Below are 20,174 nucleotides of genomic sequence, written 5' to 3' on the forward strand. Positions count from 1 at the left end.
GGTCGGCTCTGTACAAGCAGAGTCGACATCACGGTGTGCAGCCGAAGTATCTTGTCAAGGATGGAGTCCTGGAGGGTGGACCCCGACATGGTCAGTTCCGATCACAACGCTTTAAGAATAGGACTCCGCGCTGGCCGTGCAAAAGCACCCGGCCCAGCACCAACCACTCGGATATATAATACACGCAAGGCAGACTGGGATAAGTTCCGAAAGGAACTAATCTTACAGCTCCAAAAGCGCCAGATCCGAGTGGAAAGAGTGTCGGCCGTAACCGCCCCCGAGGACATCGAAAACGTTGTCCTCGAGTATCAGGAGGCGGTTCGCCAAGCGTGTGAGACCGCAATCCCAAAGCTGAAGCGAGTACTGAAATATGAACCTCCGTGGATGACCTCCGAACTTCGGGCCCTGAAGCGCGATGCGGTTACTAAGAAGAATCGCATCCGCTGCGCGGCCCCAATTAGGAGGGAATTCGTCGTCCGCCAGTATCTCGACGCCCGGGAAAAGTATGAGTCTGCCGCAGAAGCGGCACAGACCCATAGCTGGAAGGAGTACTGCACCGCGCAAACAGGCGAAAGCCTGTGGGACGGCATCTACAGAGTCCTCCGTCAAACCTCGAAAAAGCAAGAAGATAAACTTCTTGTGAGGGACGGAGTGACTCTTGATCCCAAGCAAAGTGCAGAACTCCTTGCAGCTACGTTCTTCCCGGACGATAGAGTGGAGGACGACTCTCCCGTACATTCCGCAATAAGGAGAGAGGCGGACCGCCCTCTGTGCGAGTTATCCTGTACAGAGGACGATCCGCCCTTCACGCTTGCGGAACTCAGGGAGGCGGTTCACGATTTCAGCGCTCATAAAGCGCCTGGATCGGACGCGTTCACAGCTGACATCAGTGCCAAGAGCATTGAGGCAGATGAGCGGCTCTTCCTAGAGATAGCCAACAGGTGCCTCGCTGTGGGATACTTCCCGAAGCCGTGGAAGCGTGCGGCAGTCGTGACACTTCCCAAACCGGGAAAATCCGACTACCATCATCCAAAGTCTTACCGTCCGATTGGACTTTTGTCAGTCCACGGTAAGACTTTGGAAAAGATGATGGTACGTCGGATTAAGTGGCACGTACTGCCGACGCTAAATCCGGCCCAATTCGGATTTATGCCACAGCGAAGCACTGAAGATGCCCTCTTTGCCTTGGTCGAGCACATTAGAGCTGAAGTCAGGGCAAAGAGGGTAGTTTTGATGGTGTCTCTAGACATAGAGGGGGCATTCGACAGCGCCTGGTGGCCAGCTATTAAACACCAGCTGGCCGCCAGGAAGTGCCCGGGGAACCTATACTCCACCGTGTGCAGCTACCTCAACGACCGGGAGGTCATTATTCGATACGCGGGCGCCGAATGCGTATGGCCCACGACCAAAGGGTGCGTTCAGGGATCGATTGGGGGGCCCATATTCTGGAACCTCCTGATCGATCCGTTGCTGGGCGCCCTCGAGGAAGAGGGCCTGCGCGTGCAAGCCTTCGCCGACGACGTAGTGCTCGTCTTCTCGGGCTCCTCTCCGGAGACTATCGCGCGGACCGCTAACTCCGTCCTCCGGCGGGTCTACGACTGGGGCTTGGACAACAAGCTGCGATTTGCTCCACACAAAACCAACGCCATGGTGATCACCAAAAAACTGAAACTAACACCAATTCAGATCACCATGGGCGGCGAAAGCATAAAGATGGTCACTGAAACCAAGATCCTGGGTCTTATAATTGACCACAGGTTGTCTTTTAAGCCGCACGTCATTGACGTTTGCCGAAAGGCAACGGCCATCTATGGCCAATTGTCAAGGGCGGCTAAGACAACCTGGGGTCTGAACCCAGAGGTGGTCAGGACCATCTACATCGCCGCTGTGGAGCCAATCGTACTATACGCTTCAAGCGTCTGGGTCCCAGCCGTAGATCAAGTCGGAGTGCGGAAGTTGCTGGACGCAGTTCAGCGCGGGTTCGCGCGGAAGATCAGCCGGGCCTACAAAACCGCCAGTTTGAGTGCGACGCTGATCCTGTCAGGTATCTTGCCACTCGACCTGAGAATCCGAGAGGCAGCAGAACTGTACCGCTATAAAAGGGGCGAGGACATTGATGGTATGGCAGACAGGAAGGCTGAACAGCGGGTTAGCTTCCTGGATGCTCCCCATCCAGCCCTCGCTCCTGAGGTAGAATTCTGTTGCCTCGAGGAGACACAGGCCGAAACCGGCGTGGTAGAAGTGCAGGATGACCAACGAGAAGGAGAGGGTTATCTGCAGGTCTACACCGACGGCAGCAAGATACAGGGCAGGGTTGGAGCCGGAATTTCATACAGGCGGCGAGGCCTGGAAGTCAGAGCAAGAAAACTCAAATTAGAGAATTATTGCTCTGTCTTCCAAGCCGAAATGTGCGCTATTTCGAAGGCTATCGAGGACATCTTGAAGATGCCCGATATGAAGGTCGAGATCCTTAGTGACTCCAGGTCGTCGCTGGAGCTGCTAAGGGATCGATCTTCGTTCCACCCGATAGCCTTCGAAATTAAAAACCTTATCCAGCGGGCCCGAAATATGGGTAAAACCATTCGGTTCCGCTGGGTTCGGGCGCATGTAGGTATTGAGGGGAACGAGAGGGCTGACCACTTGGCGAAGGACGCGGCGCTCCGTTCGAAGTTGAGGTCTGCATACGATGGAGTGCCGGTTTCCACTCTTCGCCGCAACATCCGGGGCAGGACCCTTGAGGTCTGGCAGGAGCGCTACACCGCGGGTCAAACTGCAAGTGTTACAAAAGCGTTCCTGCCAGACGTCAAGGTGTCTTATAAGCTGATACGGGAGGAGCCCTTCTCCGCTTTTATGGCCCAGGTCATCACGGGCCACGGCGGTTTCGCAGCGTATCTCCACCGGTTTGGCCTGAAGGATAGCCCAGTGTGTATATGCGACGGTCAAACGGACGAAAGCGCATTGCACCTGGTGCTCGACTGCCCTAGGTTTGGCCGGTGGAGGTTCGACTTGGAGCTGCAGAGCGGAGTGGCTGTACTAGAGGCAAACCTACCCCACCTTATAACGCGACCCACTAGGCAGCTGTTCGAGTCGTTCTGCCATAAAATCCTAGCGGATGTGCTGCCTAGGAACGGCAGCAATATTAATATTAAGCAGCTTAAATTATAATTATATTAGTTTCGTGTTTTGTCTTATATTTATAATTAGTATGGAATAGGCTGTATAGTGTAAATAAGGTATACATTGTACAAAAGCCACAATAGAGTGTTAGGTCAATTTATGTAATTTTATTATTAGAAGTAGCATTAATTGTATAAAACGGTTCCCTATGCATAAGCATAGGGGCTGTTATACAACCTTAGCCTTTAAGTAGACGTGCCTAGAATAAGATAGTATTAAGTAATTAAAACTGTAAATATTTCATGTAATAGCAAATAGGTATTAGATTCATAAGTGATAATGAAAGAATATGTTGAGTAGGTAAACTCGTAGCTGTAAGATCATATGTTTAGTAAATAAGGAAAAATTTAAAAAATAATATTGTTAGTTTGTAAGCGATAAAATAAATAAAAACTTAATAAATTAGTAACCCACCCACAACCCCTACCGATCAATGGGAGGGAGAAAGTAGAGTCTTAGTTGTTCCTCGGCCCTGGAGCGAAAGCTGCCAGGGAGGTAGGCCTACTAGGAAAAAAAAAAAAAAAAAAAAAAAAAAAAAAAAAAAAAAACCTAACCTAACCTAACCTAACCTAACCTAACCTAACCTAACCTAACCTAACCTAACCTAACCTAACCTAACCTAACCTAACCTAACCTAACCTAACCTAACCTAACCTAACCTAACCTAACCTAACCTAACCTAACCTAACCTAACCTAACCTAACCTAACCTAACCTAACCTAACCTAACCTAACCTAACCTAACCTAACCTAACCTAACCTAACCTAACCTAACCTAACCTAAGTTTAAAAGTAATGTACTAGATTGTAAGACAAAATATTTAAAAAAAAAAAAAAAAAAAAAAAAAAAAAAAAAAAAAAAAAATTATATATAAAGACAAAAAGAAAGATATGAAAATGCTACACTACAAAGGAAAGATATAAAAAGAAAGATATTGAAAAAAAAAAAAAAACAGATAAGTTAAGTAGTTAAGTTGATATACTGTCAGACGTTGTAAGATGAGTTCATTAAAATTTATGTATTAGATTATAAGAAACAAAATAGAATAAGTCCAAATGTAAATATACTAGGATAAGACATTGTCAATAATTGAAGTTTGTACTACAAAGATAATAAAGATACCGAAGGGCCCCGATACTAACATCGGGGGTTTAGCTCGCGGGCCGGGACATGAAAGCTCCCGGACAGAAAAAAAAAAAAAAAGAAAAAAAAAAAAAACCTAACCTAACCTAACCTAACCTAACCTAACCTAACCTAACCTAACCTAACCTAACCTAACCTAACCTAACCTAACCTAACCTAACCTAACCTAACCTAACCTAACCTAACCTAACCTAACCTAACCTAACCTAACCTAACCTAACCTAACCTAACCTAACCTAACCTAACCTAACCTAACCTAACCTAACCTAACCTAACCTAACCTAACCTAACCTAACCTAACCTAACCTAACCTAACCTAACCTAACCTAACCTAACCTAACCTAACCTAACCAAACCTAACCTAACCTAACCTAAATCGCATCCGGAACCCGGACGAGTTAGCAGCAGAATCGCGTTGCTCCGCAGTCAAAAAATATTAGAAGTGGAAAATTTGTGAAGTGCACAGTGTTGTGACATATCGTTGGATGCGCCTTGCGACGACGAATTCAACGATATCAATATCGTTTGGATTGAACCAAAATTAGTGAGAAAAATTTGCAAAAAAACAGTGTTTTTGGAAGAAAAATTGTAAAGAAGTGCGTACGCCGACTAAAGTAAAGCGGTACCCCATACCTTTTTGGGTGGCATCTGTTGCGCCGTGACGTGCTGTACATTCCCAGCCTTTTTCGAGATTTTTCCGATCAGGCGTTCAGGAAAAATCAGGGAAAAAGTGAATTTACACGTGGCACGTGTTGCCCAAAAACATCATTATCGCTACAAGTGCGATACACCATCAGACACACCGTGCCAAGACAAAGAAAACAACATATCGTTTTCCAAAATCGGACTGGTGGAAAAGGTTTTATATGGAAAAAACCAGAAATAACCTTAATAAATAACTGTTAATCGATTTTTCTCGAAAACCAAAGCGACGACCTACAAATTAAATATCACCAAACGTTCGGCTTCATCAAGAAAAACAATTTGATACCCCGGACGAAATTTTTCGACCAACCACAGTGATTTTGAGAGAATTTTTCTGGAAACCACGTGGCACGTGGTCAGTGTTCCCGTGGGAATAGAACACCTTGACATATCACGTTGGATAGATCTCGCCGCAAGAAAAATTTTGACGTTTCCAGAAAGAAAATCGGACCATCCTGTGAAGAGCTAGCCCGTCAGGAAGTTCTTTTATATATGGACAATAGTTTTTACATATAGTTATATATTTTAATAGTTATTTATTGATTCTGACTAGAGAACCTTATTCTCCGAATTTTTGCGAGTAAATAGAGCCCAAACTCGACTTATTTCGGACATCCCTAATATTTTTTTGAGATTTTTCGATATTTTCAAAATTTACAAAAAGTAAAAGAATTTAAAAATTCCAACGCCCAGGGGTGTCTAAAATTGCTCTTTATTCGATAAAAATACTGTTATTACCGGCATTTAATTTTTTAGCATATTTTTGGCGCTTTTTGTGGTTATTTGCGGTTTTTGTTTTCAACCCCCTAAATTCAAAAAATTAAATTCACTGATATATAAAGAGAAATCCATAATTCGACATCGGATAGGAAACTACGGTTCATTACAAAGTTAATTATATTTTTTGCAAAATTTTTGTTTAAGTAAAATAATTCACAAAAAATTTTTCAAAATTACCTGTTTCGGAAACCAACCGCACTAAAACTTGTTTTGTAAATATCTCGAAAACTAGGGGTGCTAGAGCAAAAATAACAAAATTTTACCCCTCCCCCCCCCTATCAACCCCCCCCACGGCTTCACTTAGGTGAACCCCTTTGGACCCTCCCCGATCATTTCGGCATAGTCTCAGCCCCCTACCCCCAAAATTCCCTTTGGACTTAGAAAAATTTCTGATAGTACAGCAGTAAAGAATCAACAGTAACTCCGAAGTTTCGTAGCCGATTTTGACGGGAATTTCAGCATCAAGCTCAGCGACGAAGATATAATCTTTTAGCATATTAGTTTTTTTTTTTTTTTTTTTTTTTTTTTTTTTTTTTTTTTTTTTTTTTTTTTTTTTTTTTTTTTTTTTTTTTTTTTTTTTTTTTTTTTTTTTTTCTCGGAGAATAAGTGGACATCTTTAAAAGCTTTTGTTATCTCTTCATAACAACTCACATCTTTTTAGGTGGTGAATAAGTATTTGTAAGAATAGAGTAAGGCATACTTGTTGTTTTTATTTTAATCTGTATATTACGCCAATAATTATTGTCCATGACGCGGCTATCGCCCTATTGGGGATAGACCCTAGTTTTAAGTAAATACAGCGTGTTATTTTATCTTTTATTGACGTGTGATTTTTTGTCACGCCGCTTACTACACTTGACACGGTCATCACCCTATTGGGGATAGATCCTAGTTTTAAGTAAATATACTGTGTTAATTTATCTCTTACTACGCTTGACACGGTCATCACCCTATTGGGGATAGACCCTAGTTTTAAGTAAATATATTGCGTAATCTTATTTTTTATTGACGTGTGACTTTTGTCACGTTTACAACGCTTGACACGGTCATCACCCTATTGGGGATAGACCCTAGTTTTAAGGAAACCAATTATTTTGTCTATTGACTCTGATTGACTTGACGATACTCGACCTACCTATTTTGACAGCCTTGACAAAACCCGACACCTCATTATGTTTGGTATAAGGACGCCGGTTAAAGGCTCCAAAACAGAATCAGATAACATAAAAATAATTACGGGTGTTAGACGTAGTATAGGCGAATGGGAGCAGGCAGCAAGCCAAGACTCCGAAAAAAGTAAAGAGTTAGCAACAGTAATCAAATCATCTGAGTCGAAAGAATCGAGGGAAAAAGAAGCCAAAAACTGTCTCCTCAAGGCGATGGCACATCTGGGGGATTCGAGAAATATAAAATCAGAAATCAAGAGTGGAGTCACAACCGCCATTAGGCGCCTATATCACCTCGTCAAAGAAAGTGAAGAAGAATTGAATAATTTGAAAGGATCAGAGGGAGCACCAAAACAAACAGCAGTAGCACAAACGGAGGACAGAACACCCATTCCGTCACCCCTCCTGGTGAAGATAGACGAACAAACCGCAATTCTTGAGGAAAATACAAATAGGCTAAAGGACATTAACCTGAAACTTAAAGACCTCGAGAAGGAAAGTAAAAGTACTGCGGAAACCATTAAAAGAATGGAAGACGGTATAGGCAAAATGACGTACGCTAAAGCGCTAGCGGGAGACTTCAATATAGAGGCTAAAGCAGAAACAAACCAAGGGTACAAGAAAGACAGGAAGACAACACACTCGATTATTGTGGCCTCATCAAAAAGCGAGACAAGTGGGGAAATTCTGGAAAGAGTACGGACAGCCCTAGATGCCAAAAAGACGGGAATAAATGTAGATAGAATAAGGAAAGCCAGTAACCAAAAGGTTATTATGGGCAGCACATCAAAGGACCAGATCAACCAAATAGCCGAAAGACTTAGAGGAGAAGAAGGGCTAACGGTAAGCTGCGCAAGCAACAAGGATCCGTTGCTCAAACTCAAAGACGTCTTAATGGTGAATACGGATGAAGATATCCTAGAGGCGCTTAAGTCCCAAAACAAACACCTTCTCAAAGACCTGAAACCAGAAGACATAAAAATAGCCGTCAAGTACAGAAGGAAAGCGCGAAATCCCCATCTAAATCATGTAGTACTTCAAACCAGCCCAAAATTGTGGCAAGTACTCACCCGAGCTGGAAGGATCCATCTCGACTTGCAGAGGGTGGTGGTGGTAGATCAGTCACCCTTGATTCAATGCACAAAGTGCCTAGGCTACGGCCATGGGCGGAAGTATTGCAAGGATGACGCTGACCTGCCATGCGCATGCGCTCACTGTGGGGAAAGGCATATGCGGGATGAGTGCCCAAAGTACAAAGCCGGGGAAAAGCCCAGTTGCTTGAACTGTAAAAAAGCGGGAATTGAACGTCAAAGCCATGGAGCGTTCGACGAAGAATGCCCAATAAGAAAGAGGTGGGACACTATGGCGAGAAGTAAAGTCGCCTATTGCTGAGACAGTACATGCGGAGGAAACAGCTAACAACTCACTTGGGCAACACAAACACTATAAAATAATTCAGGCTAACCTGCAGAAGAAGGAACTGGCGACTACCGAGCTTATAATAGAGGCCCGCTCAAAAAACGTTGCAGTAGCAATAGTGCAAGAGCCGTATATAGGAGCGATAGGAAAAATGAAGGATTATAGAGGGGTAAGAATAGTGCAATGCAACAATCCTCCGGAAAAGGAAGTCGTCAGAGCGGCAATAATGGTTTTTGATGAGAGTATTGATATCACCCAATACCCCGCACAAACCACTACTGACATTGTACCAGTGCTGCTCAAGACGACCAAATGGGATATTGCCGTGGTCTCTTTTTACATCGAACCAAACCTGAGAGACATAAGCCCGCACCTTGACCGGATGGAATATATCTTGGCAACTCTTCAAAACAGAGTGATCTTGGGTGGGGACGCGAACGCCAAGAATCCATGGTGGGGAGGTTCCGTAGTTGACAAAAGAGGAGAGGTCCTCGAAACCAAAATAAATCAGTTTGGGCTACACATTCTGAACAATGGACAAGACCCAACATACGATACAGTCAGACTGGGAAAGAGGATCTCTAGCCACATCGATGTCACTCTATGCACTGAAGACCTCCTCGCACACATAGAGGATTGGAAGATCAACCCCGATTTAACCTCTTCTGACCACAATGCCATTGAGTTTGAAATAAAATTGAACAAGCCAGACAAGACCAAAATTTTAGGAAGAACGAGGAAATATAATACCAAGAAAGCAAACTGGCAAACATTTAAAGAAAAAATCACAGAGAAACTTTTTGAGAAACTGATAACAAAGGAAAATATTGAGAACATCCAAGATACAACAGAAGTGGAAGAAATAGTGGAAAAATTTACAGACATTATAACAGAGGCGTGTGAAGCGGCTATACCGAGGATAGGGAAAAACTCAAAACCAAAAATGGCATGGTGGACAGAAGAGCTAGGCGCACTCAAGAAACAAGTCGCTACATTGAAGCGAAGAATTAGATGTGCAGCAGAGAGTAGAAGGCCTAAAGTTATAGCAGAATATTTGGAATCGAAGGAAAATTATGAAAAAGAAGCCAGAAACGCACAGACTGCAAGCTGGAAGAAATTCTGCACCCAGCAAGAAAAAGAATCGATGTGGGATAAAATACACAGAATAATCAGAAAGACAGAGAAGAGAAAAGAAGATCTGCCATTACAAAAAGACGGACGATACAGAGACGAAAGGGAATCTGCTGAACTACTGGCCCAAATATTCTTTCCAGATGACAGCGAAGAAGGGGAAACTGATGAGCATAGGCTCGTAAGGGAAAAAGCCGAAGAGGTTAATGGAGAGGACCACAACTTAGCCTGTGACCCACCCATTACCATGCCGGAAGTCCTGAGTGCAGCTCACAGCTTCAACCCGAAAAAAGCACCCGGGGAAGATGGCTTCACAGCTGATATATGCGTGAACGCTATAAATGCGGTTCCACAGATATATTTAGCGCTGTTGAACAAGTGCCTTGAATTAGGGTACTTTCCTGAAAAATGGAAGATGGCATCTGTGGTAGTCATCAGGAAACCAGGAAAGTCCGACTACACCGATCCCAAGGCACACAGACCAATTGGCCTACTACCTGTATTGGGAAAGGTGTATGAGAAAATCATCGTAGGACGTCTGAAATGGCATCTAGTACCAAGGATCAGTAGGCGACAATACGGATTCATGCCACAACGCAGTACCGAGGACGCCCTCTATGCAGCAGTCGAACATACACGCCAACAGCTGAAGCAAAAAAGAATAGTCACGATCGTTTCACTCGACATAGAGGGCGCCTTTGACAATGCCTGGTGGCCAAAGATTAGAGTCCGACTCGCCGAAGAGAAATGCCCTCTAAACATAAGAAGAGTGATGGACAGTTACCTCACCAGAAGAAGCATTAAAGTAAATTACGCGGGTCAAACAGTTGAGAAGAAAACAACAAAAGGCTGTGTACAGGGGTCCATCGGGGGACCAATGATGTGGAACCTATTACTTGACCCACTGCTTAAGGACCTAGAAAGCAATGGAGATTACGTGCAAGCCTTTGCGGATGACGTCCTGCTGATCTTCGATGGGGAAACGGGGCAGGAAGTCCAGAATAAGGCAAATAAAGTCTTGGCACGTATTCATCGATGGGGAGTGTCAAACAAGCTGAAATTTGCTGCCCACAAAACCAAAGCAATGGTGGTAACTAGGAAGCTCAAGTTTGATACTCCGCACCTTACTATGGACAGAACACCCATCACCATCGAGGATCACATAAAAATACTAGGGGTATACATTGACGCAGGACTTACCTTTAATAGGCACATAAAATCTCAATGCCAAAAGTGTATAAACATATATAAACAGGTGTCCAAAGCCGCAAAAATAGACTGGGGTCTAAACTCGGAAATAATTGCGACCATTTACATCGCGATTATTGAGCCCATATTGCTGTACGCCGCGGCCGTTTGGGCCCCAGCTGCAAAGAAGCTTTGCATGCAAAAACACCTTTACCGCATACAACGAAGCTTCGCACAGAAGATCGCCAGAACATACCGCACGGTCTCTTTGAATGGCGCCACCTTGCTGGCGGGAATACTTCCCCTCGATCTTCGTATCAAAGAGGCTGCGGAGGTGTATGCAGCGAGGAAAGGTATATCTCCCATAGAGAGCGAGGAAGTAGAGCAACGCACTCCATACACTGATCTCCCGCATCCGGCAAAACAAATACGAGTGACATACTCGATGACAAACGATCCGAGTGAAATAGATAGACGTGGAGGCGCACAAATATTCACTGACGGAAGTAAAACTGAAACAGGGGTGGGTGCAGCTTGGTCGGAATGGAAAGACGGAAGAGAGGTCACAAGTAGGAAAATAAAACTGGCACCATACTGTACCGTCTACCAAGCTGAACTAGCAGCCTTGCGAAGTGCAGTCACACATGCCACTCACAAAAAATGTGACACTCAAATATATAGTGACTCAATGTCATCGCTGGAGGCCATAGCGAGTGGACAATGTCTCGACCCCCAGGTGACGGCTATTCGTCGAAAATTAGAGGAATGTCGGAGCAACGATACCCAAATAGAGCTCTTTTGGGTTAAGGCACACATCGGCACGCCGGGAAATGAAAGAGCAGACATGCTAGCAAAGGAGGCGGCCGACAAATCCAAGACACGTATGGAATATACAGCATACCCGTTGTCCTACATAAAAAGACAAAAAAGACTGAGTACTTTGAAAACATGGAATGAGCGCTATCTGGGAGGTGAAACAGCACAGGTGACAAAAATATTTATTAAAAACATAAGATCAGCGTATAAATTAATTAAGGAGAAGCGCTTCACCCCCCAGATGGTGCAGATTCTAACTGGACATGGAGCATTTGCACACTATCTATGCAGATTCAAAGTCAGAAACAATCCATCTTGTATCTGTGACGACGACAGTGAACAGACTGTAGAGCACCTTCTTCTTGACTGCCCGATATTTGCATCCTCCAGGTGCGATCTGGAACACGAGATTGGAATGAGGGTTACTCAGGAGAGGTTACCCGAAATACTAACCAGTCACAGATCGTATCTGGAAAAGTATTGTGAAAAAATAATACGCTACGTAAAAGAAATAAACAAAAGCGAAAGTGAAGCGGGTCCCGCAGAACAGCGAAACCCCGCTCGCCCATAAATATTAATCGAGAATATTGCCGGTGAAGTGCAGGCGCTCTGTTCTGCGGTGCGCGCAACACGGAGCGCGTGATGCAGCGTATGTTTCATATCATGTAAATAGTAGCCTAAGTCTTAGATTTAAGTAGGAAGGATTCTACAAATAAAGGTTAAAATTGTTTTATTAAGAGAAGTATGAATGGTAGAAGAGTGACTAGATAGATCAACGACCCGCACCACGAGTGTCGGGGGGTAGGCCGAGTAGGAAAAAATTTAAAAAAAAAAAAAAAAAAAAAAAACCTAACCTAACCTAACCTAACCTAACCTAACCAAACTTCGTATAAGAAGTTAGTCGAAACAATTGTATAAAATAAGACTCTGTAATATTGTTATAAAGATAAGAATCAAACGTGTGTTAGAAGAAGTTAAGTATTATGTTGTAATAAATAAGACTCTTAAATATTGTTATTTTGATTAAAACTAAACATGTATTAGAAGTAAGTTAGAATAAGTAACATTGTGATGATCAATAAAAACCCCACCAGTTGTTTCACTTTAGCTCGAAATCCACGGCCCGGGGATAACCTCGCCCGGGGGGTAGGCTATTAGGCAAAAAAAAAAAAAAAAAAAAAAAAAAAAAAAAAACCTAACCTAACCTAACCTAACCTAACCTAACCTAACCTAACCTAACCTAGCTGCTCCTCTCTTCAAGAGGTACATATTGCAATCTGCAGATTCACCCTTTGACCCCCCCCCCCCCTTCCCCTTAGGGTCTAACTTAAGTACCGTTGGTCTTACACCCCCCGAGTTTGGTCTCAAACTGCCTGTCTCATTGAGAGGAACAGTTTGGCTCCGACGGATTTCCCCCACGACCCCCCCCCCCTGAAATACCAACAAATTATTTTTAATACTTCCATAGGCCGTCCCACGAAACCTCCCCCCCCCTCCCCCATTTTCGACCTCACCCCCTCTAGGGCTAACTTTGGCCCCTGTGCTCCCAGACCCACCAAGTTTGGGCTTAAACGAACCCTCTCATTGAGAGGAACAGTTTGGCCCCTACGGATTTTCCCTCAGACCTCCCCCTCCCCCAAAATCCCAAAAAACCCCAAACACACTTCCATAGGCCGACTCCCGAAACCTTCCCCCCCTCCCCCCTAATTTTCGACCTCACCCCCTCAGTGGCTAACTTTGGCCCCTGTGCTCCCAGACCCCCCAAGTTTGGGCTCAAACGAACCCTCTCATCGAGAGGAACAGTTTGGCCCCGACGGATTTCCCCCCCGACCCCCCCCCCCCCTTAAAAAAACCAACAAAATTATTTTAATATCTCCATAGGCCGTCCCCCGAACCCTTCCCCCCCCCTCCGCAATTTCGACCTCACCCCCTCTAGGGCTAACTTTGGCCCCTGTGCTTCCAGACCCCCCAAGTTTGGGCTCAAACGAACCCTCTCATCAAGAGGAACAGTTTGGCCCCGACGGATTTTCCCTCAGACCTCCTCCCCCCCTCTAAAACCACTAAATATAATTTTCAAATAAATCAGCTAAAAAACTTATTTTAAAAATATACAACCCCGAAATATGTTGAGGACCCCCAAAAAAGCTTCCCCAGTAGGAGAGAGAGACTCCCTAAAGATGCAAGATAAGGCTGAGCCTTCACAGGGAAATAATGTCAGACAAAGCATCGGTGATAGTGAACCGGCAATACAAATAGAGACCATGAGCACCTCTCAAATAAATAAAACGTTTACAATCGATATAACACCCCAAAAGCGAGAAAGCAGCAAAAATTCTGAAAGAATAAAGGAAGCAATTGCATGTGTACAAAAAGGGAAAACTGTCTTAAACAACTCGGGCAACTTAAAAAGGGAATACAAAACAGACCTTCTTCAAATTTTAGAGCGCCTCCTTAAGTTAGTGAAGGAAGTAGATTCGGTGAAGATAGCCAAAAAGAGCGGGAGTGAGGACGAAAACAAGGAGGAAGAGAAAATACAGAAAACAGAACCAAAAATTGATGACATACTGATGAAAATTCAAGAACAATCGAAAATTATTAAGGAAAACGGAGAGAAACTGGACCATCTCAAAGAATACATAGAGAGGAGGACATACGCAAATGTAGTGGCTGCACCCAGTAAACGACTCCCTGAACAGGCAGCATTGCATTCGGTCATCGTTACCTCAAATGACGAAACGGAAACAGGAGAAGACGTTTTGAGTCGAATAAGGAAGGCTGTAAATGCAAAGGAAGGAGGGGTAGCCGTAGAACGTGTTAAGAAAGCAAAAGACAGGAAAATCATAATAGGATGCAAAACAGAAGAAGAGCGAATGAAAATAAAAGAAAGGATTAACAAAACAGGGGAAATGAAAGCAGAAGACATCAAAAATAAGGATCCTCTGATAATACTTAAAGACGTTTTAAATTATAACAATGACGAGGAGGTTCTGCGCGCGCTGAAAAACCAAAACAAAGGTATATTCAACGGACTTGACAATGAAGAACAAAGAATGCAGTTGGCCTATAAAAAACGCACTAGAAACGCACTGACTAGTCATCTTATCATTAGAGTTTCTCCGAAAATTTGGAAGCGCCTGGTCGAAGCCGAGGTAGTACACGTAGATCTGCAGCGAGTAAGGGTCGTGGACCAATCACCGTTAGTCCAATGCTCTATGTGTTTGGGCTACGGTCATGGTCGAAGATTCTGTAAAGAAACGCAAGAGAAATGCAGCCACTGCGGAGGCGACCACATAAAAAGCAAGTGTGAACATTGGATTACCGCAGACGCACCATCATGCATAAATTGTGTTACAGCCAAAGCGGATAAGGTCAACCACAATGCCTTCAGTAATGAGTGCCCGATAAGGAAAAAGTGGGATGCTCTAGCCAGGGCCACCATAGCCTACTGCTAAGGTTGTTCCAGGCGCACAAATAAGATATAAACCGTACGTCGTAGCACAAGCCAATCTCCAGCGCAAGCAACTCGCCACCGATGAAATGATTATTGAGGCCATTAAAACAAAGATGGCATTCGCGATGATTCAGGAGCCATACGTGGGCGGCTTGGGCAAAATGAGGCATTATAATGGCGTAAGGATTTTCCAATGCGCGGATCAAAACCACGGTGTTGTGAAAGCGGCCATTGCAGTATTCGACGATAATATTGAGGTTACCCAATACCCGGAGTTCACGAATCACAACATTGTTGTTCTAAAAATGAAGACTAAAGCGTGGGAGTTCACAGTAGCCTCATTTTATTTCGAACCTAAACCAAAACCTATAGAACCATATCTAGAACAACTTAAACGAATTTGCGAAAAATTTGGCCGAAATATGATCATCGGCGGCGACGCGAACGCAAAGAGCCTATGGTGGGGTAGCGCTGAAGTGGATACAAGGGGCAACGAATTGGCTGGGACACTGGAGGAAATGGGCTTACAGGTACTCAACGACGGCGATACCCCAACGTACGACACCGTCCGCGGTGGAAGATCTTACACCAGCAGCGTAGACATCACAGCGTGCACACAAGACCTGTGGAATAGAATTGAGGGTTGGAGAGTCGACACACAGCTAACGAGTTCTGACCACAACACAATAATATTTAAAATAACACTTACCAAATCTAAAGGCAGTACCATAAACAGGACCACTCGGAAGTTCAACAGCAAAAAAGCAAACTGGACCCGATTCCACGAGAAAGTTGACCAATTGCTTAAAGAAAATGAAATTAATATACATGAAATTAATAAAATTAACACAACAATACAACTAGAACGAATAATAGAAAAACACACGAAAGTAATAATTGATGCGAGTAATGACAGTATACCACTAAAAACAAATAAAACCGCACCCGCCTTTCCATGGTGGAATGAAGAACTCGCCAGACTGAAGTCAGAAGCGCTCACCAAGAGGCGCAGAATCCGATTCGCAGCACAGGTCCGAAGGGAAAAAGTCGTAGGAGAGTACCTGGAAGCAAAGGAAAGATACGAAGAAACGGCACAACAACACCGAATTGACAGCTGGAAGCAGTTTTGCATGAAACAGGATAGAGAGGGGCTCTGGGAGGGAATTTACAGAGTCATCAAAAAAGTAGAAAAAAGAGAAGAAGACCTACCACTTAAAAAAGAAGGCAAATATCTAGACCAAACAGAATCCGCGCAGTTGTTAGCCACAACATTTTTCCCGGTAGATGACGAAACCATTGAAAATGAAGATCACAGAAGCACAAGGATACAGGCTGCGCAAGTAAACACATCAGATGACAACGAATATTATGACCCACTGTTTACACGGACAGAACTTGCAGTAGCCACAATGAGTTTCAATCCCAAAAAAGCCCCAGGATCTGACGGACTAACAGCAGACATATGTCAACATGCCATAAATCATGACCCCGAAATCTTCCTCGCACTAGCAAACAGATGTCTGCAATTAAGCTACTTCCCAGTCATATGGAAAAAGGCAACGATAGTAGCTCTCAGGAAACCCGGGAAGGAAAACTATACAGAGCCCAAATCCTACAGACCGATTGGACTTCTGCCAATAATGGGTAAGATTCTGGAAAAGATGACAGTAAACAGACTGAAATGGCACATTCTACCCCGATTAAGTGAACATCAGTATGGATTTATGCCCCAAAAAAGCACAGAGGACTCTCTCTATATCCTAATCAACCAAATAAGATCAAAGCTAGCGCAACACAAAATAATCACAATAGTATCACTAGACATAGAGGGAGCCTTTGACAGCGCGTGGTGGCCGGCAATCAGAGTCCGTCTTGCCGAAGAAAAGTGCCCAATCAATCTAAGACGCATAATTGACAGTTATTTACAGAATAGACAGGTGAATGTAAGATACGGGGGGCAAGAAGTCACGAGATCAACAAACAAGGGATGCGTGCAAGGATCGATTGGAGGCCCTATTTTGTGGAACTTGCTCTTGGATCCGCTTCTTAAGGAACTACAACGAAACGGTCACTATTGCCAAGCTTTTGCAGACGATGTCGTTCTCTTATTCGATGGAGATACCGCTAGTCAAATCCAAGGCCATGCTAATGCCGCTCTCGAATTAGTGCGGGCGTGGGGTGTCAGGAACAAGTTAAAATTTGCCCCGCAAAAAACTAAAGCGATGATTTTTACCAACAAACTCAAATACGATACCCCACGTCTACACATTGGAGGGATCGACATTTGCATGGTTAAGGAAGTCAAAATCTTAGGACTCACAATAGACAATAAACTCACTTTCAATAGTCATGTCGGAAATATATGTAAAAAAGCCTTAATCTTCTATAAAAAATTAGCAAAAACAGCCCGAATAAGTTGGGGACTTCATCCAGAAATAATAAGGACCATCTATATAGCAGTAGTAGAACCAGTCATCTTATATGCCGCAGGTGCGTGGGCGGAAGCAGCAGATAAAATCTGCGTTCAAAAGAACCTAAACGCTGTACAAAGAGGCTTCGCGCAAAAGTTGTGCAAGGCATACCGGACCGTTTCCCTCAATGCAGCGCTGGTGCTGGCTGGGATACTCCCCCTAGACCTACGGATTCACGAAGCAGCCGTTCTGTATAGGGCAAAGAGGGGTGTACCCCAGCCAGCACTCTGCGACAGGGAGGTAGAGCGGAGGGAGCCCTACACAAATCTTTCTCACCCAGCGGAACGTATGAGCCTGAAGTTCGTTTGCCTAGAAAATCAAAATGAGGTTGAAGCAAATAAACACCAACAAGTGCGCATATTTACGGATGGCAGCAAAATAGCAGACAAAGTCGGAGCAGCACTGTCCGAATGGAGTGACGACAATGAAATCAAAAGTAAAAAATTTAAGCTGTCATCCTACTGCACAGTATATCAGGCCGAGCTTTTTGCCATACGCGAAGCTATGAGAGAAATAGAGAGGAACCCGGGAAGCACCTTCGGCATATACAGTGACTCAAGATCAGCACTTGAGACTATCACCAGTCACCACACTACCCATCCTCTAGCCATAGAAATAAAGAAATACATATACACTTTGCAAAAACACAACAAATCAGTTTCCTTTTTCTGGGTCAAAGCTCATGCAGGGCTACTGGAAAATGAGCGTGCTGACCAGCTAGCAAAAGAGGCAACTAATTCAAAAAAGAAACCTGAATACGACCTCTGCCCAGTTTCATTTGTTAGGCGACAAATCCGATTAGAGTCGCTTGAAAAATGGAACTGGAGATATAAAAACAGTGACACTGCAGGCACGACGAGAATGTTCTTCCCGGATGCAATAATTGCATATAAAGTTATTAGAAAAATAGAGACGACTGGAGTTTTAACCCAGACACTAACGGGTCACGGTGGGTTCGCTGCATATTTGCATAGATTCAAGTGTAAAGAGAACCCATCATGCCCATGCGAACCCGGAAAGGCTGAAAGCGTTGAACACGTCCTACTGGAGTGTCCAATTCACGCTAAAGAAAGATATGAGACGGAACAAAAACTAGAGATAGATATAAATTCAGAAAATGTTAGTATTTTAATTAGCAATAAGAAATATCAGTGTATATTTATAGAGTTTTGTAAAAGCATAGTCAATAAAGTAATAAAAAGAAATAAAACTAGTTAAGTATTAATAGAAAACATGTAAATAAAGATAAGTTTAAGTTATATAATATCAGAAATATTAAGTTAAGTTTAAAAGTAATGTACTAGATTGTAAGACAAAATATTTAAAAAAAAAAAAAAAAAAAAAAAAAAAAAAATTATATATAAAGATAAAAAGAAAGATATGAAAATGCTACACTACAAAGGAAAGATATAAAAAGAAAGATATTGAAAAAAAAAAAAAAAAAAAAAAACAGATAAGTTAAGTAGTTAAGTTGATATACTGTCAGACGTTGTAAGATGAGTTCATTAAAATTTATGTATTAGATTATAAGAAACGAAATAGAATAAGTCCAAATGTAAATATACTAGGATAAGACATTGTCAATAATTGAAGTTTGTACTACAAAGATAATAAAGATACCGAAGGGCCCCGATACTAACATCGGGGGTTTTAGCTCGCGGGCCGGGACATGAAAGCTCCCGGACAGAAAAAAAAAAAAAAAAAAAAAAAAAAAAAAAAAAAAAAAAAAAAAAAAAAACCTAACCTAACCTAACCTAACCTAACCTAACCTAACCTAACCTAACCTAACCTAACCTAACCTAACCTAACCTAACCTAACCTAACCTAACCTAACCTAACCAGTTTCGCAACTCACGCCGTGCTGAGTGCATACAAATTTTTTGCTCAGTTAATTAAAAATCGTAGTGTTGGGAAATAATAAGTTAAGTTAAGTAAATGTTCTTTATATGTGTGTTGTCAAGTAAATAAGTGCATTTCGACAAGAAAACAGCTTCAGAAAGCTTCTGAATAATTTAGTTTACGAAATTGATCAATGTGTTGTGTTGTCGTAATCAACTGATAAGTACGTGTATCGTGCGTAGAAAATACTATGGTGTGTATAAGTGTTATTCCTAACTATTAAATTGGTAAATAAGTTAACATTTATGTGTAAATATTACATTGACTGCTAACTCAATCATACATTTCAAAACATTCCTCATAATATATATTCTATTTATAGAATTTACCGACGCCATTACCTTATAAAATAACAAGAACTTTTAGTGACTTTTAATTAAATTTTCGTAGAAAGTGGAGGAATAAGGAATTTCAAACAGACTTATAAAAAAATTAAATTAATATTATTTAATTGTATTTGTGAAAAACGAAGTCATAAGGCGTGTAAGTAATAAACTTAAAAAATAAAAAATCTATCAACTGACACTACCGCCGCCATTTCCTTGTTTGTCCGTCGTCAAACCACAGAGTAGTTAACCAAAGGGAGGTGCCATTGACACAGAGTATATACCAGAAAACAACTACTAGAACTGATGGCGTTATAGTTGATACGGGAAATAGAAAAAGATTTGGTATTACATCAATATATTACATACATATATCAGTTAGAAAATATTTGAATATTAAAATGTCGTCTGATAAAATGCCGCTTAGTTCGCCAAAAACGCCAACGGAAAAATTGGGAGAATCTTCGCGTCCTGTATGGAAATGGTCACCAAGTGATGCGCG

Source organism: Leptidea sinapis, chromosome 16 (genome assembly GCF_905404315.1).
Source record: "Leptidea sinapis chromosome 16, ilLepSina1.1, whole genome shotgun sequence".
In the NCBI taxonomy this organism is placed as follows: Eukaryota; Metazoa; Arthropoda; class Insecta; order Lepidoptera; family Pieridae; genus Leptidea; species Leptidea sinapis.